General features: G+C 39.5%; 1 protein-coding gene across 1 annotated transcript in view; it reads right to left on the reverse strand.

Annotated features, from left to right (window-relative positions):
- LOC139754155 (secreted frizzled-related protein 3-like) overlaps window positions 1-22,941 on the reverse strand; it is a 47,543-nt gene extending 24,602 nt beyond the window's left edge. The window contains exon 1 of the mRNA XM_071671312.1: window positions 22,672-22,941. The gene's annotated coding sequence lies outside the window, so the exon portion shown is untranslated. The remainder of the gene's footprint in view (window positions 1-22,671) is intronic.
- Between the last annotated feature and the right edge of the window lie 1,321 nt (window positions 22,942-24,262).

A 24,262-nucleotide genomic window follows, 5' to 3' on the forward strand; every position in this document is an offset into this window, starting at 1 on the left:
AAAAAAAAACCGAGAGGAGGATTTCCAGCCCTCCTGCTCCCTTCTCTTTTAGTCGCCTTTTACGACACGCAGGGAATACGTGGGAAGTATTCTTTCTCCCCTATCCCCAGGGATATATATATATATATATATATATATATATATATATATATATATATATATACTCAGTTCTATACATGCTGTGTATAGAGATGTTGAGTTACACGGATGCTGTTTATAGATGTTGATTTATACAGTAAACTAAATATATCAGGACCTGTGTTGTTTATAGATGTTGATTTACACAGTAAACTAAATATATCGAGACGTTTGTTGTTTACAGATGTTGATTTACACAGTAAACTTAATATATCGAGACGTTTGTTGTTTACAGATGATTTACACAGTAAACTTAATATATCGAGACGTTTGTTGTTTACAGATGTTGATTTACACAGTAAACTTAATATATCGAGACGTTTGTTGTTTACAGATGTTGATTTACACAGTAAACTTAATATATCGAGACGTTTGTTGTTTACAGATGTTGATTTACACAGTAAACTTAATATATCGAGACGTTTGTTGTTTATAGATGTTGATTTACACAGTAAACTTAATATATCGAGACGTTTGTTTTTACAGATGTTGATTTACACAGTAAACTTAATATGTCGAGACGTTTGTTGTTTAAAGATGTTGATTTACACAGTAAACTAAATATATCAAGACGTATGTTGTTTATAAATGTTGATTTACACAGTAGACTAAATATATCAAGACGTATGTAAGTGTGTCGTAGGCGCTGAGATGTACGATGTCACGAGTTCATACAAAAAGATGACGCTGACGAAGGATATAACATCGAGGTGTAGGAAAGTGGAATCTGGGATAAGAAAACTCTTATGCACAGACTTAAGGCATGTTTTTTTTGCAGTACTGACTTGGTATGTGTGTGTGTGTGTGTGTGTGTGTGTACTGTTCAGAGTTCATGACATTAGGTTGCAAAGAAAAAATAAATAAAATAGTTCATATGATAAAGTCAGTAACTTTCGCCTTAAGTATGAGCTGATTCAAAATTTTACGTATTCTAAGGTTGGTTGGTTGCTTGTGCTTTGGGCCTACCAACTGCTGGGGTCATTTAAGGCCGTCAGAATCAAAGTATATATACCAACATGATAATCTCTTCATGTTCACGGGCCTATTGATAGGCCTAAAGTCCGAGTAACCAATAAAAATTTTCCTTTTAAATATCGTTAACTTAAGTAAATGCCATAGATCACCAGACAAACTAATCACATATATAGATTTTCATGTTTAAAAACTTAACATTTTCCCTAGTAATTTTTTTTTCCTTATCGACAATCTTCGTCTACGCATTATTTCTCGCATTTCATGAGAGGTTGTAGCTGTAACACGCAGCCTCGATCACCAGCGGTGTATTGAAGTTGGTAAGACTTTCCGGTCAAGTTATAACCCATCCCCATTCTCCCGTGTGAGACCAAGTTCAGCGAGTCAGTAAAGGATCTAAGTTCTATTCCTAGTGCGCAAGATAACGTTCAGCGTTGTGGCTACATCTCTTTTGACTTTTTCCGGTAACGTATCCTACGGCTTGTTCTTAGAAAATGGTGAGATAACGTCTATTTATTACGGACGGATGGGGAGCGGGCGGCCCGATCGTATCCATTTAGGACCTTGTTGTTGTGTCCAGTTCATTCCAACAGGTTCCTTGAATTACCCAGATAATCTTTCTAGACCGGAACACCAATATGACTTCATTTGGACCGAACAAAGGACGTCTGTTCTCAATACGTTCGATACTATCAGCAGGTGTCGCTGGCAATTTAAAAACACGTTAAATGAAATACGTAAACGCATGCACGTCCCCAATACTTGATTTTGAATATTCAATACTTTTCTCAATATGTAGTGTTTTGAATAATATATATATATATATATATATATATATATATATATATATATATATATATATATATGAGCGGGGAGTGCTCATCCTCCTCGAAGGCTCAGACTGGGGTGTCTAAATGTGTGTGGATGTAATCAAGATGTGAAAAAAGGAGAGATAGGTAGTATGTTTGAGGAAAGGAACCTGGATGTTTTGGCTCTGAGTGAAACGAAGCTCAAGGGTAAAGGGGAAAAGTGTTTTGGGAATGTCTTGGGAGTAAAGTCAGGGGTTGGTGAGAGGACAAGAGCAAGGGAAGGAGTAGCAGTACTCCTGAAACAGGAGTTGTGGGAGTATGTGATAGAATGTAAGAAAGTAAATTCTCGATTAATATGGGTAAAACTGAAAGTTGATGGAGAGAGATGGGTGATTATTGGTGCATATGCACCTGGGCATGAGAAGAAAGATCATGAGAGGCAAGTGTTTTGGGAGCAGCTGAATGAGTGTGTTAGTGGTTTTGATGCACGAGACCGGGTAATAGTGATGGGTGATTTGAATGCAAAGGTGAGTAATGTGGTAGTTGAGGGAATAATTGGTATACATGGGGTGTTCAGTGTTGTAAATGGAAATGGTGAAGAGCTTGTAGATTTATGTGCTGAAAAGGACTGGTGATTGGGAATACCTGGTTTAAAAAGCGAGATATACATAAGTATACGTATGTAAGTAGGAGAGATGGCCAGAGAGCGTTATTGGATTACGTGTTAATTGACAGGCGCGCGAAAGAGAGACTTTTGGATGTTAATGTGCTGAGAGTTGCAACTGGAGGGATGTCTGATCATTATCTTGTGGAGGCTAAGGTGAAGATTTGTATGGGTTTTCAGAAAAGAAGAGTGAATGTTGGGGTGAAGAGGATGGTGAGAGTAAGTGAGCTTGGGAAGGAGACTTGTGTGAGGAAGTACCAGGAGAGACTGAGTACAGAATGGAAAAAGGTGAAAACAATGGAAGTAAGGGGAGTGGGGGAGGAATGGGATGTATTTAGGGAATCAGTGATGGATTGCGCAAAAGATGCTTGTGGCATGAGAAGAGTGGGAGGTGGGTTGATTAGAAAGGGTAGTGAGTGGTGGGATGAAGAAGTTAGATTATTAGTGAAAGAGAAGAGAGAGGCATTTGGACGATTTTTGCAGGGAAAAAATGCAATTGAGTGGGAGATGTATAAAAGAAAGAGACAGGAGGTCAAGAGAAAGGTGCAAGAGGTGAAAAAGAGGGCAAATGAGAGTTGGGGTGAGAGAGTATCATTAAATTTTAGGGAGAATAAAAAGATGTTCTGGAAGGAGGTAAATAAAGTGCGTAAGACAAGGGAGCAAATGGGAACTTCAGTGAAGGGCGCAAATGGGGAGGTGATAACAAGTAGTGGTGATGTGAGAAGGAGATTGAGTGAGTATTTTGAAGGTTTGCTGAATGTGTTTGATGATAGAGTGGCAGATATAGGGTGTTTTGGTCGAGGTGGTGTGCAAAGTGAGAGGGTTAGGGAAAATGATTTGGTAAACAGAGAAGAGGTAGTAAAAGCTTTGCGGAAGATGAAAGCCGGCAAGGCAGCAGGTTTGGATGGTATTGCAGTGGAATTTATTAAAAAAGGGGGTGACTGTATTGTTGACTGGTTGGTAAGGTTATTTAATGTATGTATGACTCATGGTGAGGTGCCTGAGGAATGGCGGAATGCGTGCATAGTGCCATTGTACAAAGGCAAAGGGGATAAGAGTGAGTGCTCAAATTACAGAGGTATAAGTTTGTTGAGTATTCCTGGTAAATTATATGGGAGGGTGTTGATTGAGAGGGTGAAGGCATGTACAGAGCATCAGATTGGGGAAGAGCAGTGTGGTTTCAGAAGTGGTAGAGGATGTGTAGATCAGGTGTTTGCTTTGAAGAATGTATGTGAGAAATACTTAGAAAAGCAAATGGATTTGTATGTAGCATTTATGGATCTGGAGAAGGCATATGATAGAGTTGATAGAGATGCTCTGTGGAAGGTATTAAGAATATATGGTGTGGGAGGCAAGTTGTTAGAAGCAGTGAAAAGTTTTTATCAAGGATGTAAGGCATGTGTACGTGTAGGAAGAGAGGAAAGTGATTGGTTCTCAGTGAATGTAGGTTTGCGTCAGGGGTGTGTGATGTCTCCATGGTTGTTTAATTTGTTTATGGATGGGGTTGTTAGGGAGGTGAATGCAAGAGTTTTGGAAAGAGGGGCAAGTATGAAGTCTGTTGGGATGAGAGAGCTTGGGAAGTGAGTCAGTTGTTGTTCGCTGATGATACAGCGCTGGTGGCTGATTCATGTGAGAAACTGCAGAAGCTGGTGACTGAGTTTGGTAAAGTGTGTGAAAGAAGAAAGTTAAGAGTAAATGTCAATAAGAGCAAGGTTATTAGGTACAGTAGGGTTGAGGGTCAAGTCAATTGGGAGGTTAGTTTGAATGGAGAAAAACTGGAGGAAGTGAAGTGCTTTAGATATCTGGGAGTGGATCTGGCAGCGGATGGAACCATGGAAGCGGAAGTGGATCATAGGGTGGGGGAGGGGGCGAAAATTCTGGGAGCCTTGAAGAATGTGTGGAAGTCGAGAACATTATCTCGGAAAGCAAAAATGGGTATGTTTGAAGGAATAGTGGTTCCAACAATGTTGTATGGTTGCGAGGCGTGGGCTATGGATAGAGTTGTGCGCAGGAGGACGGATGTGCTCGAAATGAGATGTTTGAGGACAATGTGTGGTGTGAGGTGGTTTGATCGAGTAAGTAACGTAAGGGTAAGAGAGATGTGTGGAAATAAAAAGAGCGTGGTTGAGAGAGCAGAAGAGGGTGTTTTGAAATGGTTTGGGCACATGGAGAGAATGAGTGAGGAAAGATTGACCAAGAGGATATATGTGTCGGAGGTGGAGGGAACGAGGAGAAGTGGGAGACCAAATTGGAGGTGGAAAGATGGAGTGAAAAAGATTTTGTGTGATCGGGGCCTGAACATGCAGGAGGGTGAAAGGAGGGCAAGGAATAGAGTGAATTGGAGCGATGTGGTATACCGGGGTTGACGTGCTGTCAGTGGATTGAATCGGGGCATGTGAAGCGTCTGGGGTAAACCATGGAAAGCTGTGTAGGTATGTATATTTGCGTGTGTGGACGTATGTATATACATGTGTATGGGGGTGGGTTGGGCCATTTCTTTCGTCTGTTTCCTTGCGCTACCTCGCAAACGCGGGAGACAGCGACAAAGCAAAAAAAAAAAAAAAAAAAAATATATATATATATATATATATATATATATATATATATATATATATATATATATATATATATATATATATATATATATATACAAGAAAATCCAAATAGAGGATCGTGTTTTTCTTTTTTTCTTTTTTTGTGACTAGTTTAGTTCAGATTTAAAGGACAGTGTGATGAGGAGGTCCATTACCTTTTTCTGTGATCCATTTATTTTGTCTGAGGAAGAGATATCCAGGTTCATCAGATCATAGCTACTTGAAGAAACATTTATACCTCCCCTTATCATTCTTAGGGTTAATGACGCCACTACGATTTCGATATAAAGTTCTGAGCCTATTCTGTGATTCTGTTGTAAATCTAAATTTGCCAACTTGGCAAAAATCTAATATTTCAAGTTTTTCAGTCCATTTCTTTCTTTTAAAATCCTGAACAACGAAACCACGAACAGAGAATTCGGTTGCTGTTAATCGAGATGTTTGGTATAGAATGCAATGAAAGTGTTCTGTAAGGGGGACACGATGCGATTGGAGACGATGGTCCCGCTCGATGAATCGACTTAAGAGTTTAAAGTGGAGGAAAAAAAAGATAGCATCTATATACGTTTGGAAGTCCAATGTTTCACGGTGGACGTGAAATTATCATGTACATAGTTACCCCCATAGAACAGGCGGCAGAATCAATGATGCTAGGTTAAATCACCATTCTCTATAAATCCGAGGGTTTTCATTAAATTAATTAGTCGAAATGCAACTTTCAGACTTCCAATTACAATAATGAATAGTAACATAAAAAAATAATTCGGATCTGCTTTAGTGGAATACCATGTAAACAATGGGTTCTTTACCTTCAATATTCTTGCCCTTAACTCCTAGATAAATGAACTGTACTCAGGATCGATGGGAAGTGATTGATTATAATAAAATCAGCGAGATTAACTTGTCCAAAATATTTCAAAAGTCCGATGCTTTTAAATGTGTCTCGTTTGACGCTTTTAAATCTGTGTATCATGATTTCGGCTTAGAGAGAGAGAGCGAGAGAGAGAGAGAGAGAGAGAGAGAGAGAGAGAGAGAGAGAGAGAGAGAGAGAGAGAGAGAGAGTGTGTGTGTGTGTGAAGGAGGTGTGCCGCAGAAGGACCTTGTGTTACTACCAAGTCATCATTGTCTCCACGGTTTATTTGCAGCTTCCTGCGTGACTGGATTGTCTAGCCGGGATCCTGTGCTACTGGATGCGGCTCACCCAAGCTTTTTAGTCCGATTCAAACCTCTGTCGGATATTTTTTTTGTCTAATGGGCTAAGCAAGTAATGTGGTTACTAGCTGGGTTATCCCATCTTTATTTCTTTCCCATTCCATCTGTAGTTTATATGTGTATATATATATATATATATATATATATATATATATATATATATATATATATATATATATATATATATTTCTTTTTTCTTTCATACTATTCGCCATTTCCCGCGTTAGAGAGGTAGCGTTAAGAACAGAGGACTGGGCCTTTGAGGGAATATCCTCATCTGGCCCCCTTCTCTGTTCCTCCTTTTGGAAAATTAAAAAAAAAAAAAAAAAAAAAACCGAGAGGCGGATTTCCAGTCCTCCCGCTCCCTTCTCTTTTAGTCGCCTTTTACGACACGCAGGGAATACGTGGGAAATATTCTTTCTCCCCTATCCCCAGGGATATATATATATATATATATATATATATATATATATATATATATATATATACTCAGTTCTATACATGCTGTGTATAGAGATGTTGAGTTACACGGATGCTGTTTATAGATGTTGATTTATACAGTAAACTAAATATATCAGGACCTGTGTTGTTTATAGATGTTGATTTACACAGTAAACTAAATATATCGAGACGTTTGTTGTTTACAGATGTTGATTTACACAGTAAACTTAATATATCGAGACGTTTGTTGTTTACAGATGATTTACACAGTAAACTTAATATATCGAGACGTTTGTTGTTTACAGATGTTGATTTACACAGTAAACTTAATATATCGAGACGTTTGTTGTTTACAGATGTTGATTTACACAGTAAACTTAATATATCGAGACGTTTGTTGTTTACAGATGTTGATTTACACAGTAAACTTAATATATCGAGACGTTTGTTGTTTATAGATGTTGATTTACACAGTAAACTTAATATATCGAGACGTTTGTTTTTACAGATGTTGATTTACACAGTAAACTTAATATGTCGAGACGTTTGTTGTTTAAAGATGTTGATTTACACAGTAAACTAAATATATCAAGACGTATGTTGTTTATAAATGTTGATTTACACAGTAGACTAAATATATCAAGACGTATGTACGTGTGTCGTAGGCGCTGAGATGTACGATGTCACGAGTTCATACAAAAAGATGACGCTGACGGAGGATATAACATCGAGGTGTAGGAAAGTGGAATCTGGGATAAGAAAACTCTTATGCACAGACTTAAGGCATGTTTTTTTGCAGTACTGACTTGGTATGTGTGTGAGTGTGTGTGTGTGTGTGTGTGTGTGTGTGTGTGTGTGTGTGTGTGTGTGTGTGTGCGTGTGTGTGTACTGTTCAGAGTTCATGACATTAGGTTGCAAAGAAAAAATAAATAAAATAGTTCATATGATAAAGTCAGTAACTTTCGCCTTAAGTATGAGCTGATTCAAAATTTTACGTATTCTAAGGTTGGTTGGTTGCTTGTGCTTTGGGCCTACCAACTGCTGGGGTCATTTAAGGCCGTCAGAATCAAAGTATATATACCAACATGATAATCTCTTCATGTTCACGGGCCTATTGATAGGCCTAAAGTCCGAGTAACCAATAAAAATTTTCCTTTTAAATATCGTTAAGTAAATGCTATAGATCACCAGACAAACTAATCACATACATAGATTTTCATGTTTAAAAACTTAACATTTTCCCTAGTAATTTTATTTTTCCTTATCGACAATCTTCGTCTACGCATTATTTCTCGCATTTCATGAGAGGTTGTAGCTGTAACACGCAGCCTCGATCACCAGCGGTGTATTGAAGTTGGTAAGACTTTCCGGTCAAGTTATAACCCATCCCCATTCTCCCGTGTGAGACCAAGTTCAGCGAGTCAGTAAAGGATCTAAGTTCTATTCCTAGTGCGCAAGATAACGTTCAGCGTTGTGGCTACATCTCTTTTGACTTTTTCCGGTAACGTATCCTACGGCTTGTTCTTAGAAAATGGTGAGATAACGTCTATTTATTACGGACGGATGGGGAGCGGGCGGCCCGATCGTATCCATTTAGGACCTTGTTGTTGTGTCCAGTTCATTCCAACAGGTTCCTTGAATTAGCCAGATAATCTTTCTAGACCGGAACACCAATATGACTTCATTTGGACCGAACAAAGGACGTCTGTTCTCAATACGTTCGATACTATCAGCAGGTGTCGCTGGCAATTTAAAAACACGTTAAATGAAATACGTAAACGCATGCACGTCCCCAATACTTGATTTTGAATATTCAATACTTTTCTCAATATGTAGTGTTTTGAATAATATATATATATATATATATATGAGCGGGGAGTGCTCATCCTCCTCGAAGGCTCAGACTGGGGTGTCTAAATGTGTGTGGATGTAATCAAGATGTGAAAAAAGGAGAGATAGGTAGTATGTTTGAGGAAAGGAACCTGGATGTTTTGGCTCTGAGTGAAACGAAGCTCAAGGGTAAAGGGGAAAAGTGTTTTGGGAATGTCTTGGGAGTAAAGTCAGGGGTTGGTGAGAGGACAAGAGCAAGGGAAGGAGTAGCAGTACTCCTGAAACAGGAGTTGTGGGAGTATGTGATAGAATGTAAGAAAGAAAATTCTCGATTAATATGGGTAAAACTGAAAGTTGATGGAGAGAGATGGGTGATTATTGGTGCATATGCACCTGGGCATGAGAAGAAAGATCATGAGAGGCAAGTGTTTTGGGAGCAGCTGAATGAGTGTGTTAGTGGTTTTGATGCACGAGACCGGGTAATAGTGATGGGTGATTTGAATGCAAAGGTGAGTAATGTGGTAGTTGAGGGAATAATTGGTATACATGGGGTGTTCAGTGTTGTAAATGGAAATGGTGAAGAGCTTGTAGATTTATGTGCTGAAAAAGGACTGGTGATTGGGAATACCTGGTTTAAAAAGCGAGATATACATAAGTATACGTATGTAAGTAGGAGAGATGGCCAGAGAGCGTTATTGGATTACGTGTTAATTGACAGGCGCGCGAAAGAGAGACTTTTGGATGTTAATGTGCTGAGAGGTGCAACTGGAGGGATGTCTGATCATTATCTTGTGGAGGCTAAGGTGAAGATTTGTATGGGTTTTCAGAAAAGAAGAGTGAATGTTGGGGTGAAGAGGGTGGTGAGAGTAAGTGAGCTTGGGAAGGAGACTTGTGTGAGGAAGTACCAGGAGAGACTGAGTACAGAATGGAAAAAGGTGAAAACAATGGAAGTAAGGGGAGTGGGGGAGGAATGGGATGTATTTAGGGAATCAGTGATGGATTGCGCAAAAGATGCTTGTGGCATGAGAAGAGTGGGAGGTGGGTTGATTAGAAAGGGTAGTGAGTGGGGGATGAAGAAGTTAGATTATTAGTGAAAGAGAAGAGAGAGGCATTTGGACGATTTTTGCAGGGAAAAAATGCAATTGAGTGGGAGATGTATAAAAGAAAGAGACAGGAGGTCAAGAGAAAGGTGCAAGAGGTGAAAAAGAGGGCAAATGAGAGTTGGGGTGAGAGAGTATCATTAAATTTTAGGGAGAATAAAAAGATGTTCTGGAAGGAGGTAAATAAAGTGCGTAAGACAAGGGAGCAAATGGGAACTTCAGTGAAGGGCGCAAATGGGGAGGTGATAACAAGTAGTGGTGATGTGAGAAGGAGATGGAGTGAGTATTTTGAAGGTTTGTTGAATGTGTTTGATGATAGAGTGGCAGATATAGGGTGTTTTGGTCGAGGTGGTGTGCAAAGTGAGAGGGTTAGGGAAAATGATTTGGTAAACAGAGAAGAGGTAGTAAAAGCTTTGCGGAAGATGAAAGCCGGCAAGGCAGCAGGTTTGGATGGTATTGCAGTGGAATTTATTAAAAAAGGGGGTGACTGTATTGTTGACTGGTTGGTAAGGTTATTTAATGTATGTATGACTCATGGTGAGGTGCCTCAGGAATGGCGGAATGCGTGCATAGTGCCATTGTACAAAGGCAAAGGGGATAAGAGTGAGTGCTCAATTTACAGAGGTATAAGTTTGTTGGGTATTCCTGGTAAATTATATGGGAGGGTGTTGATTGAGAGGGTGAAGGCATGTACAGAGCATCAGATTGGGGAAGAGCAGTGTGGTTTCAAAAGTGGTAGAGGATGTGTGGATCAGGTGTTTGCTTTGAAGAATGTATGTGAGAAATACTTAGAAAAGCAAATGGATTTGTATGTAGCATTTATGGATCTGGAGAAGGCATATGATAGAGTTGATAGAGATGCTCTGTGGAAGGTATTAAGAATATATGGTGTGGGAGGGAAGTTGTTAGAAGCAGTGAAAAGTTTTTATCGAGGATGTAAGGCATGTGTACGTGTAGGAAGAGAGGAAAGTGATTGGTTCTCAGTGAATGTAGGTTTGCGGCAGGGGTGTGTGATGTCTCCATGGTTGTTTAATTTGTTTATGGATGGGGTTGTTAGGGAGGTGAATGCAAGAGTTTTGGAAAGAGGGGCAAGTATGAAAGCTGTTGTGATGAGAGAGCTTGGGAAGTGAGTCAGTTGTTGTTCGCTGATGATACAGCGCTGGTGGCTGATTCATGTGAGAAACTGCAGAAGCTGGTGACTGAGTTTGGTAAAGTGTGTGAAAGAAGAAAGTTAAGAGTAAATGTGAATAAGAGCAAGGTTATTAGGTACAGTAGGGTTGAGGGTCAAGTCAATTGGGAGGTTAGTTTGAATGGAGAAAAACTGGAGGAAGTAAAGTGTTTTAGATATCTGGGAGTGGATCTGGCAGCGGATGGAACCATGGAAGCGGAAGTGGATCATAGGGTGGGGGAGGGGGCGAAAATCCTGGGAGCCTTGAAGAATGTATGGAAGTCGAGAACATTATCTCGGAAAGCAAAAATGGGTATGTTTGAAGGAATAGTGGTTCCAACAATGTTGTATGGTTGCGAGGCGTGGGCTATGGATGGAGTTGTGCGCAGGAGGGTGGATGTGCTGGAAATGAGATGTTTGAGGACAATGTGTGGTGTGAGGTGGTTTGATCGAGTAAGTAACGTAAAGGTAAGAGAGATGTGTGGAAATAAAAAGAGCGTGGTTGAGAGAGCAGAAGAGGGTGTTTTGAAATGGTTTGGGCACATGGAGAGAATGAGTGAAGAAAGATTGACCAAGAGGATATATGTGTCGGAGGTGGAGGGAACGAGGAGAAGTGGGAGACCAAATTGGTGGTGGAAAGATGGAGTGAAAAAGATTTTGTGTGATCGGGGCCTGAACATGCAGGAGGGTGAAAGGAGGGCAAGGAATAGAGTGAATTGGATCGATGTGGTATACCGGGGTTGACGTGCTGTCAGTGGATTGAATCAGGGCATGTGAAGCGTCTGGGGTAAACCATGGAAAGCTGTGTAGGTATGTATATTTGCGTGTGTGGACGTGTATGTATATACATGTGTATGGGGGTGGGTTGGGCCATTTCTTTCGTCTGTTTCCTTGCGCTACCTCGCAAACGCGGGAGACAGCGACAAAGCAAAAAAAAAAAAAAAAAAATATATATATATATATATATATATATATATATAGATAGATAGATAGATAGATAGATAGATAGATAGATAGATAATATATATATATATATATATATATATATATATATTTTTTTTTTTTTTTTTTTTTTTTTTTCTATAATTTTTCGGTGTCTCCCGCGTTTGCGAGGTAGCGCAAGGAAACAGACGAAAGAAATGGCCCAACCCCCCCCCCCATACACATGTACATACACACGTCCACACACGCAAATACACATACCTACACAGCTTTCCATGGTTTACCCCAGACGCTTCACATGCCTTGATTCAATCCACTGACAGCACGTCAACCCCTGTATACCACATCGCTCCAATTCACTCTATTCCTTGCCCTCCTTTCACCCTCCTGCATGTTCAGGCCCCGATCACACAAAATCTTTTTCACTCCATCTTTCCACCTCCAATTTGGTCTCCCTCTTCTCCTCGTTCCCTCCACCTCCGACACATATATCCTCTTGGTCAATCTTTCCTCACTCATTCTCTCCATGTGCCCAAACCATTTCAAAACACCCTCTTCTGCTCTCTCAACCACGCTCTTTTTATTTCCACACATCTCTCTTACCCTTATGTTACTTACTCGATCAAACCACCTCACACCACACATTGTCCTCAAACATCTCATTTCCAGCACATCCATCCTCCTGCGCACAACTCTATCCATAGCCCACGCCTCGCAACCATACAACATTGTTGGAACCACTATTCCTTCAAACATACCCATTTTTGCTTTCCGAGATAATGTTCTCGACTTCCACACATTTTTCAAGGCTCCCAAAATTTTCGCCCCCTCCCCCACCCTATGATCCACTTCCGCTTCCATGGTTCCATCCGCTGACAGATCCACTCCCAGATATCTAAAACACTTCACTTCCTCCAGTTTTTCTCCATTCAAACTCACCTCCCAATTGACTTGACCCTCAACCCTACTGTACCTAATAACCTTGCTCTTATTCACATTTACTCTTAACTTTCTTCTTCCACACACTTTACCAAACTCAGTCACCAGCTTCTGCAGTTTCTCACATGAATCAGCCACCAGCGCTGTATCATCAGCGAACAACAACTGACTCACTTCCCAAGCTCTCTCATCCCCAACAGACTTCATACTTGCCCCTCTTTCCAGGACTCTTGCATTTACCTCCCTAACAACCCCATCCATAAACAAATTAAACAACCATGGAGACATCACACACCCCTGCCGCAAACCTACATTCACTGAGAACCAATCACTTTCCTCTCTTCCTACACGTACACATGCCTTACATCCTCGATAAAAACTTTTCACTGCTTCTAACAACTTGCCTCCCACACCATATATTCTTAATACCTTCCACAGAGCATCTCTATCAACTCTATCATATGCCTTCTCCAGATCCATAAATGCTACATACAAATCCATATATATATATATATATATATATATATATATATATATATATATATATATATATATATATATATATATATATATATGTATGTATATATATATATATATATATATATATATATATATATATATATATATATATATATATATATATATGTATGTATATATATATATATATATATATATATATATATATATATATATATATATATATATATATATATGTATATATATATATATATATATATATATATATATATATATATATATATATATATATATTCCTTTTATATCCGAAATATCTATCCTTGCCTAAAAGGCATGCTGACGCACTATATTTCAATAAGGATTTTCGTAGAGAATTTATACAAAATATACCAGCTTGCATGAACGAAAGCCGATCGAGCCATTAGTATTAATACTTTTTCTTCTTCTTTTATATTCGATGGTCATGCATGAATCAACTCTGAAAACACCATGACGTCATTGAACATACATAAAGTAAATTCTATGATGTGCGTCACGTGCATGGTAGAGATTTTGTCATCCTAAACATTTAAAAGTTTATCGATAACTTCCACAATATATTTTACGCCGTTTATGGAGAAAATAAGATTAATTGTCGTTAGTGTTGTTTCCCATATCAACTGCAAAGTCTAATTTGCGTGTATTGTCAATACTGTTTTATAAAAATAACGACGTAAGAAGGTAGTGATGTCAATCTTAAAGAAATGGATATTTTCACCAAAGATTTGATAAAAAAAAAAAGGGTATTATCTGTGCTGCTCGAAGCTTACGTTGCTTAATGCTTCGTGAAACTAATGAAATATTTGATCCTATGATTTTGTTGACTTTAATTGGAGTACATACAGTTGCTCTGTGACACTAGTAACTCCCTCACAGATCGACGGCAGATCTGCTTAAATATCCTTATGACGGTAAAAAATATTCCTCACACCCGGGTCTTCAGATTCCGATGTTAATCTTTATATTTGTAACAGAAAATTTTCGCGTTTCAGTGAAAAGGGAAGTTGCCAATCCGTAGGGTGACCGAGATACGTAAGGTATGGCGTAGCAGCGTATCGGAAAATCAATCAAGTTTATGCGTTAGTGCCCCATATATATATATATATATATATATATATATATATATATATATATATATATATAATATGAATGAATGTATATAAGGTTTTGAGGATCTGCTTGCTGTATGAAAGGGCAGGGCAGGATGGGTGCAGCTTATGGCTTAGATACCTTACCTTCTTGAGGGAGACAGCGACAAAGTATAATATATATATATATATATATATATATATATATATATATATATATATATATATATATATATATATATATATATATATTGTGCGTGTGTGTATGTGTGTTAGGTTTTGGCAGGTGTATGAACCACTTTTTTTTTTCGATCTAACCCAAACTTGGGTGGCAGCCCCAAAGCGGTGGGCATTAAGAACTCATGAGCGTCACAGACGAGTCGCCTGCATCCAGCCGCCTGTGAACAGCTTTTGGTTCGTCTCGCCAAACTTGGCGCGTGGCCTCCCGCCCCACCACCCCCGGGTAATACCCTAAAGAGGGACGGCTTTTGGTACCCGCGTGTACGCACCCAACAGATGGCTAGCCTTTGTCCGCTGTTTCGAAGAATCTTTGATGGATCTTCGCAAAACGGTGTATGCGTCCTAAAAAAAAAAAAAATGCCTTATAAATACCCAAAGCAACTGTGGTTCTATGTAATCTCTTCTAAATATTTAGGAATATTAATTCGTCTTCTGTCTGTATAAACCGTGTTTTTTTTTGTATAAACAAACAGTGGCGCTAAGGATAATATCGTCTACTCGAAGGTCACCTGTATTTGTCAAGGAATATGGGTATATTGTGAACAGAGATACTATGAGATTGATTTCAACTGTCGAATATAATTAGTGAAGAAATATTGGTTATGAAGATTCTCGGTCCACTGTTTACGGCTGTCGAATATAATTACTGTTAAAGAGTTTGTTGGTTATGAAGATCTTAGGTCATCGACTGCCAGGGTTATAAAGATCGTCAACAAGTTATACCCATCAACCCAAAAAAATCTTGAACGCTTTCATTTGAAGTTCAGGATTCTGAGATCATACACATTCCCTCTGTACATGTGGGGCTTGATGTCACCGAGATCTGCTTGGTTGGTTATTTCGGCTTTAAGCCTATCGACGGCTAAAGCAAGGAAGGCCATCCACGCATTCACTGCATGTATGACCCTGTGTTAAAACTACCGTGTGAAATATGGGTATTGCCATCTACTGGTGACTCCGTGCACTGTCTGGGTGACATTCTTATGTAGCTGGTTACCAGTTCAAGGCAAGTGGCGCCAGCGTCTGGAGTAACTGGCAAACACTTGTCATTTTTCCGATGGACATGAGAGCAAGTCACGGTTTAATCAGATAAACGTGACAAGTAACGTGTTGTAAGAGTGAGTCTGCCTCTGCCAAGATGATGAAATAGCTCTGCCCAAAAACAGATTTTCTCTTCATTTAGAAATAGATATTCTCTATTTCTGTCATAAGCTTAACAAAGTATGTACCGTCAAATGACGGTCACAACATACAGATAACTGAAGAGATCTGGCACGACTCAAACAGTCATGTATTGTTAAATATTACAACTGGATGCAAAGCTGTCCCTGCTCTGACTAGGGTACCCCACAAGCCTTCTTAGTGAAATAGGTGGTAGTGATAAGGTGACGTCAAGCTCAACTCTGTACAAGTCATGTAGCAGTGAGGTGCAGTGGGGCAGATGATGTGAACTGCGTTACTGTGTGGCTGTTGTTGTATACCTTGTTACAACGTCCTGAGACAAGAGAGTAGCTGCTGTCCGGACTACCGAGAGTTATGTACCAGCTAGCCACGGGCCACACCAGGAGGCTAGACAAAGTGGTATGTACCAGTTGGTCTTACCAGACGGCTGGATCGAGAATTATGTACCAGCTGGCCACGGGCCATGCTAGGTGGCTGGACCATTAGCTTATACACCGATGCTTTAGAAGTTTAAACGGCTATACAACAACTGTGTGACGACAGTAATGCCCATGTAAATAACAGAAAAAATCCTAAGATACAAAAAAAAAATTGCTACAAGATGTAAGCATGGAATGGCGTTATTGAAAATATGGCAAGGATGGGAACCTGGAAATATTACTGCGTACAAAGCCCATTCAATACATAATTTTTAATCAAGTTCTTAACTGGAGACTGTAATATGTGTGTCAACACCACAGTTCAACGTACTGTGATTATACCTTTGGGGGGGTTACTAGACTCCGCGTGTGTGGTTACGCCGCGAGTGAAAAAAAAAAAAAAAAGGCACCTTTGTGCGAAGCTGCAACATCGTCAGAGGACGAAGAGGCGTATAAAGTCATCGTGGGGCTTGTCATTCCAAAGGAGTTCATCACTTCCCTGCTACTGATTGTAAACTAAACTTGAAGCTGCAGGAGCCCCGTGAAAGGGGTCCCAGGGTTATGTAATGAGAAAGAAAATTTTTCTTTGTATCTATGAAAGTCTTAAAGTTCAGGTTGAAAAAGCTTCATGTCTGTAATAATACAAATCTTTCCTAACAAAATAGTTTGAGGCGAAAGTCTGATCATGAGTGCCGTGACGGAATTGGATGTAGTTGAATGTACGCCATTGAGCATGACAGTACACGACCCTTGGGTATGAGGGCCTGGTCTTTGACCTAACCCTTCAAGGTTAGGCCAAAGGTCACGCCATTACACTTAAAAGTCGTACCGTCATGCTCTAAAGACGCTACGAAGTGAGCATCTCATGCTTGCAAAACAAGCTGGCAACTTGCGCTACTGCATGTTCAAAGCACCAATAAAGACAGGAAGCCTGTCCTTGAGTTAGAAGGTACGCGTACCATGCATAAACATGACCAAAGGCAGTCTTTGAGCATGCGTTAGCACACACCCACACACTACACTGGTGGTCTATGTCATGATGCACAGATCATGGTTCCTTCCCAGCGGTGTAAGAAGAGTAAGGTTGCTCCCTTGCGTAATTCACAAGCATCCAGTTAAAGATGGGGAGAAAGAAAATGTCAGCTTGGACTTTGCACGTGATTCTGTTTCTAAACACTCATTTCTATAACCTTCATGTATTTGTAATGAACTTCAGTTGTATCAATGCATCATCAAAGCACTCGTACACATCCTACAGATTTTATGGAAAAAGAAACAAGTCCTCAAGTACACTGTAGAGACAAACGAAGCAGTATTTCAGCTTCATATTTGATTGTTTAATTAAAAATCTGAAGTCACACACTGATTCTTCCCAAAGTTTATACGTATGTTCGTTAGTTGTGTGGGTGAATGAATTGATAATATTACTGAGCTACTGGTGAAAGAAAATGAAAATCAAGTTCATATCTTTAAACGATGTGGCAAATATTTTCTACAAAACCTGGGTTAAGTTTAACTATTTCATACAAAATTTTGGGCAAACTTAACTTTGTTAAAACACAGTCTCTTAAAGATACGACTTTTCGTTCAGATTTGTCTGTTGAAAGGTGGGGAGGTCCTTTCAAATATTTCTTTCATATAATTAAGTTTCATCAAGGCTCTGTAATAAAGTAAGGCAGAAGGAATCTTCAGCTGGAGCCTCTAAACTTGATCAATCCAGGTGACGGAAGCAATGCCCACGACGTATATATATATATATATATATATATATATATATATATATATATATATATATATATATATATATATATATATATTGGAAAGGATCACAATATTGCGCGTGATCAAGATATTCCTATGAGTCCACGGGGAAAATGAAACACGAAAAGTTCCCAAGTGCACTTTCGTGTAATGATCACATCATCAGGGGAGACACAAGAGAGAAATATAACAGTCAGTTGATATACATCGAAGAGACGAAGCTATTTGGCGTCCTAGTTTGGTAAAGTGTGTGAAAGAAGAAAGTTAAGAGTAAATGTGAATAAGAGCAAGGTTATTAGGTACAGTAGGGTTGAGGGTCAAGTCAACTGGGAGGTAAGTTTGAATGGAGAAAAACTGGAGGAAGTAAAGTGTTTTAGATATCTGGAAGTGGATCTGGCAGCGGATGGAACCATGGAAGCGGAAGTGGATCATAGGGTGGGGGAGGGGGCGAGAATCCTGGGAGCCTTGAAGAATGTGTGGAAGTCGAGAACATTATCTCGGGAAGCAAAAATGGGTATGTTTGAAGGAATAGTGGTTCCAACAATGTTGTATGGTTGCGAGGCATGGGCTATGGATAGAGTTGTGCGCAGGAGGATGGATGTGCTGGAAATGAGATGTTTGAGGACAATGTGTGGTGTGAGGTGGTTTGATCGAGTAAGTAACGTAAGGGTAAGAGAGATGTGTGGAAATAAAAAGAGCGTGGTTGAGAGAGCAGAAGAGGGTGTTTTGAAATGGTTTGGGCACATGGAGAGAATGAGTGAGGAAAGATTGACCAAGAGGATATATGTGTCGGAGGTGGAGGGAACGAGGAGAAGTGGGAGACCAAATTGGAGGAGGAAAGATGGAGTGAAAAAGATTTTGTGTGATCGGGGCCTGAACATGGAGGAGGGTGAAAGGAGGGCAAGGAATAGAGTGAATTGGATCGATGTGGTATACCGGGGTTGACGTGCTGTCAGTGGATTGAATCAGGGCATGTGAAGCGTCTGGGGTAAACCATGGAAAGCTGTGTAGGTATGTATATTTGCGTGTGTGGACGTATGTATATACATGTGTATGGGGGTGGGTTGGGCCATTTCTTTCGTCTGTTTCCTTGCCCATTCTTCTTTCACACACTTTACCAAACTCAGTCACCAGCTTCTGCAGTTTCTCACATGAATCAGCCACCAGCGCTGTATCATCAGCGAACAACAACTGACTCACTTCCCAAGCTCTCTCATCCACAACAGACTTCATACTTTCCCCTTTCCAAAACTCTTGCATTCACCTCCCTAACAACCCCATCCATAAAAAAATTAAACAACCATGGAGACATCACACACCCCTGCCGCAAACCTAAATTCACTGAGAACCAATCACTTTCCTCTCTTCCTACACGTACACATGCCTTACATCCTCGATAAAAACTTTTCACTGCTTCTAACAACTTTCCTCCCACACCATATATTCTTAATACCTTCCACAGAGCATCTCTATCAACTCTATCATATGCCTTCTCCAGATCCATAAATGCTACATACAAATCCATTTGCTTTTCTAAGTATTTCTCACATACATTCTTCAAAGCAAACACCTGATCCACACATCCTCTACCACTTCTGAAACCACACTGCTCTTCCCCAATTTATTTATTTTGCTTTGTCGCTGTCTCCCGCGTTTGCAAGGTAGCGATATATATATATATATATATATATATATATATATATATATATATATATATATATATATATATATATATATATATTCTCATCAGATTTGAGTAACGCTGTAACGCTTACTAATGGCGAAAAAACAGTTATTAATCTCCACTGATCGTATCTTTGAATGATCCTGACCTAAGATTCTCGTACGTGCTTCTATGCGGCCATCCCATGACGAATAACCGTTGTGAGGTTTTTGTTACCAGGGAAGTTTGTTTACGGTCTCATATAATCTAACCAGAGGAGAAGATTAGGAACTGATGAAATTCCTTGATAGGCAGATAGCAAGCAGCTATGAGATAGAATAAATGAGCTTTGTTCTTTAGACTTGTTTCAGAGTTCTCCCCACTTGGGATCTCCAAGCTGTCATGGGAAATTAACTTATTTCATTCCTCTGACTCATATTGTTTTTATCCATTATTTATCAAAAAACGCCAACGAATTTTCTATGTAAAGTTGTTGGTTGTAAATTTAAAATCAAGCAATTTGTTTCATAAATAGAAGGAAACTGTGTATTCTAAGAAAATAATTAATGCGCTACTACTTAATCTCCATTTAAAATCTAAGTATTATCATGTTAACTGGACTCTCAGCTTGGAAAAATTTCGCTCGACTATTGGTGGAATGCCTCGTTTTCTAAAGAAAATTATTTCGGTGACGCTGTGGCTACTGCCCCATTCTTCGGCTAGCCTCGGTGGCTGCTGCTATACTTTTGGCATTAATCAGAGCTACACAGAGTTTTATCCAGTGGCTGTATTCAGTAAATCTACGAGTCTTTATATTTTCCAGCAATAGTTCTTCCCTTTCTTTTTTAATTTCTAATTACGTCAACTTTTCACCTGTCACATTATCTTTAATATTATGAATATTATTCATTTCACTTTATTCATATGTATTTTGTATGTTCGTATGTATTTTGTATGTTCGACGTAAGGAATCGATTGTGGTTGAATGGCCTTAGCTTGTTGATATCCATTTAATTCCACGACATAGATGCAAAGTTACCTGAATTAGTGCTTATACTCTTCAGAGGCAAATAAAGAAATGTTCTACCTTAAGATAAAATGTATCGATGCATCACAGAAGAAACTGACATCAAAGCACCTATTATCTATTTACGTACCGGTAACCATTATCTAAAATGATATACAATGGTATGATAATGTCTATACACTCGTTTTCTATTTCCCTAATAACTAGGTTAGTGATGAATATGAATTTTCACATTATGAAATGAAAATGTTGTCAATTAGCACACAAGTCTGACAAGTATTCATTACTTGTTATTCCTAGCATATGTTACAATTCTGCGGTCATACATTCAACATTAGTCTGCTTGCTAATCATCACTGCCTTCCTGTCCTTAAAATAAAATACTGACGCATTTTCTGTTCTCCGCAGTTATGATACTGGGTGTTCAAATTTGGAGCTACCGATACCTAGTCACACGCGGGTCGGCAAACAGCATCTGATCCCTTTCGTTAACCATTTTTATTCTAACTTGCCATAACCTTATATATTTGCATACGAGCAACTTTGGATCTCTTGCTTTTATTACAGCGTTGATATCAAACATGCCTATTGTTGAACAGATCCCAGCAGCTTCATGGTAACATAAGCGAGTATCCGCACTATTTATATATGCAAAAGGAATCCATCAGTTGTATGCTTGTTTTGGGCTTCAAGCCTATCGACTGCCAGAGTCTTTATGGCCGTCGATCGACATCAGGTTATAACCACGGATAGGAAATACTTAAAAACCTCATTCAGGTGTTCGTGATCATTCTGAGACCATTCACGCACTCACTTGTATGTGGCCATTTCACAATGAATTTGGTTGCTTGGTCCTATTCCTTCCCGCGATCTTAAAAGTAAGATCGTCTACGTCAAACTTCGTCCTCAGCACTTTCGTTCGGTGTTAAGTATGATTCTAAGATCACATAATACTCTCACTCTTTATATGGCCCTTGTGTACTTATGACCTGTCATAATTTTTTTTAAAACCAGTGTTTACCAGATGATGGTAAGGATTCATCACCTTTGTTCATGGTTCAAGACCAATTTAGCATCCGTTCATTTCAATCTCGTGTATGTTATCTATTTATTCTTTATAATCTGAATGGTGAAACACACACACACACACACACACACACACACACACACACACACAAACACACACACAAACATTCCTCGAGAGAGAGAGAGAGAGAGAGAGAGAGAGAGAGAGAGAGAGAGAGAGAGAGAGAGAGAGAGAGAGAGATTCGAAGGTTCCATTCAAGAGGAAAAAGATCCCATCATGACTAGACCTTAAACATAACAAAAGGGGGCGCGTCACAGCTCTTTAAAAAAAAAAAAACATCAAAGTTTCAAAGTTGAACAGTAAGAGATAGAAGCAGACAGCTGCAGCTCATCCTTATCTTACCAACAGACACAAGGAAAAAAAAAAAAAAGTGGCACTGTCTTATCGAATAGTACGTGGTCCATAGTTCATGGTGGAACTGCTAAAGCTGCCAGTTCTAGAGCGTAGAAACCGAAATAAAACCTACAGACGAGGGGAAAGAGAATCTGCACTCCGGAGCACAGCAAATGGCCCAAGCTAAGAGGTCAGACCGAGAGAGGTGATTACGTCCGATACTTTCAGAGACTACTTCGTAAAATATACTCGAACTTAAACCATCCACGATGTGACAACAGTATTCTATACAAGGACGAATCAATCCTTTATACTGACGGAACAACTGGTCAGAAGAGAAAATTCATCGGCATCTTAAAAGAACTCCCAGTTTCTCACAAGCGAACTCAGCCTTGTAAAAAGTAATGTGTTTCCCAGAAATATGATAAGTGATTAGCATATTTATTGTGTTAAAGCCTGATACCGAAGTTATGAAAGGAAACGGGTAAGATAAGGGGATGTGAATGTTGAAATGAGAGAGAGATATGAAAGCAAAAGCATACATACCCGATATTACGTCACAGCTTCACAATGGCCTGGGTACACGTCGTTTACACTCTATCACATATTAAGATCTTTTTAACATCAGGCTTGGAGTGAAAACGCACGTAAGATATATCGTTCAAGCTATGTAACACAAAATTACACATTGGCTTCAGTCATGACAGCCGGCAGGGTCCATGATGGCGTCACTGTTGAGAGCACATCCTTGTTTAATTACAGAAAATCCCACCACAATATTGAGTGTCCGATGTCTGTCTGACCACTTGAACTCCTGCTCACACCGGCGAGGCTTTGCAAGAACTTGTCTTACTGCAATTATCGGACGATATAGATCTTGAGTATGATAAAGTATATTTCATAAAGACCAGGGATGTATAATCAGTATGTGTTTTGCATCACTTGATGATTAAGTAACAATGATGTCAAGCTGTCGTTTATCGTAAAGATGGAATCATTTTGCGTCTGGCAGGGCAGGTATATGCAGGTGTATTGTGTTAAGATGAATGAGATGATAGGACGCCGTGCAGCCTGCAGATTATTACCACTATTTTAATTCCCCAATAATTAGACTCTCAGAAGTCTTGTCGACTCAGCGACTCCCAATTAGCCACAACTTTACATACGGGAAATCCATAGTTGGTGGTATGAGAGAGCAGGACGCGAGGAGAAGGAAGTCGAATCGTTGATTGATATAATAAGGGAAAAAGCCTTAACATTCAGAATCTTTAAACGCACATTGACGAACAAATTAGCGGGCGGGAGGTCCCGGAGGAGGCAGTGTTGCCCAGATACAATAATGATTTGATTTCCCAAGTCCACGTCAGTGTAGGATAAGGACATAACATCTTTACTCAGTACCACAGGGAAATCCAAGTGCAGAACCTATTGTTCAAAATCGGTGGTGTAGGGATAGGGCGACATGATGTTAACAAACCGTGTGGGACGGGTAGAGAAGGCTAGGGTTAGCTGTCGGGGAATATACCACGTGGATACGTACCTCCCCAACCCACAAAACCCCTTAAGAGTCCAATCTAGAAATGCGAAGTTAAGGAAGGTGGTGTTGGGTGAGGAGGTTTGTTGGTGCTGATGGCTGTGGAGAGATGCGCCAGATGGGAGTGAGTCACTTGGCTCCAGGAGTAGTTATGGGGTAACACAGATGATGGTTGTTATAGTAATGGGGTAAAGCAGATGATGCACTTGTGAGTAGGGGATACGCAAGTGGAGTAGTTGTGGGTTAACGCCACACAGCCCTAGCAGAAGACAGACAAACAATACAGTTCAGAGTCCGTCTCATAGGACGATTGTTTCCCACCGTAAATATGATACTGATATGCTAATTCTGCGTCCTGGAGATAACGTTACAGTATTATGTCTGCAGCGACATAAGAAAGAGAAGTGCTGTGAAAGATCTTAGGCCAGGATGGTATATATATATATATATATATATATATATATATATATATATATATATATTTTTTTTTTTTTTTTTTCTTTTTTTCTTTTTTTGCTTTGTCGCTGTCTCCCGCGTTTGCGAGGTAGCGCAAGGAAACAGACGAAAGAAATGGCCCAACCCACCCCCATACACATGTATATA

The sequence above is a fragment of the Panulirus ornatus genome, chromosome 16 (assembly GCF_036320965.1).
Source record: "Panulirus ornatus isolate Po-2019 chromosome 16, ASM3632096v1, whole genome shotgun sequence".
NCBI lineage: Eukaryota > Metazoa > Arthropoda > Malacostraca > Decapoda > Palinuridae > Panulirus > Panulirus ornatus.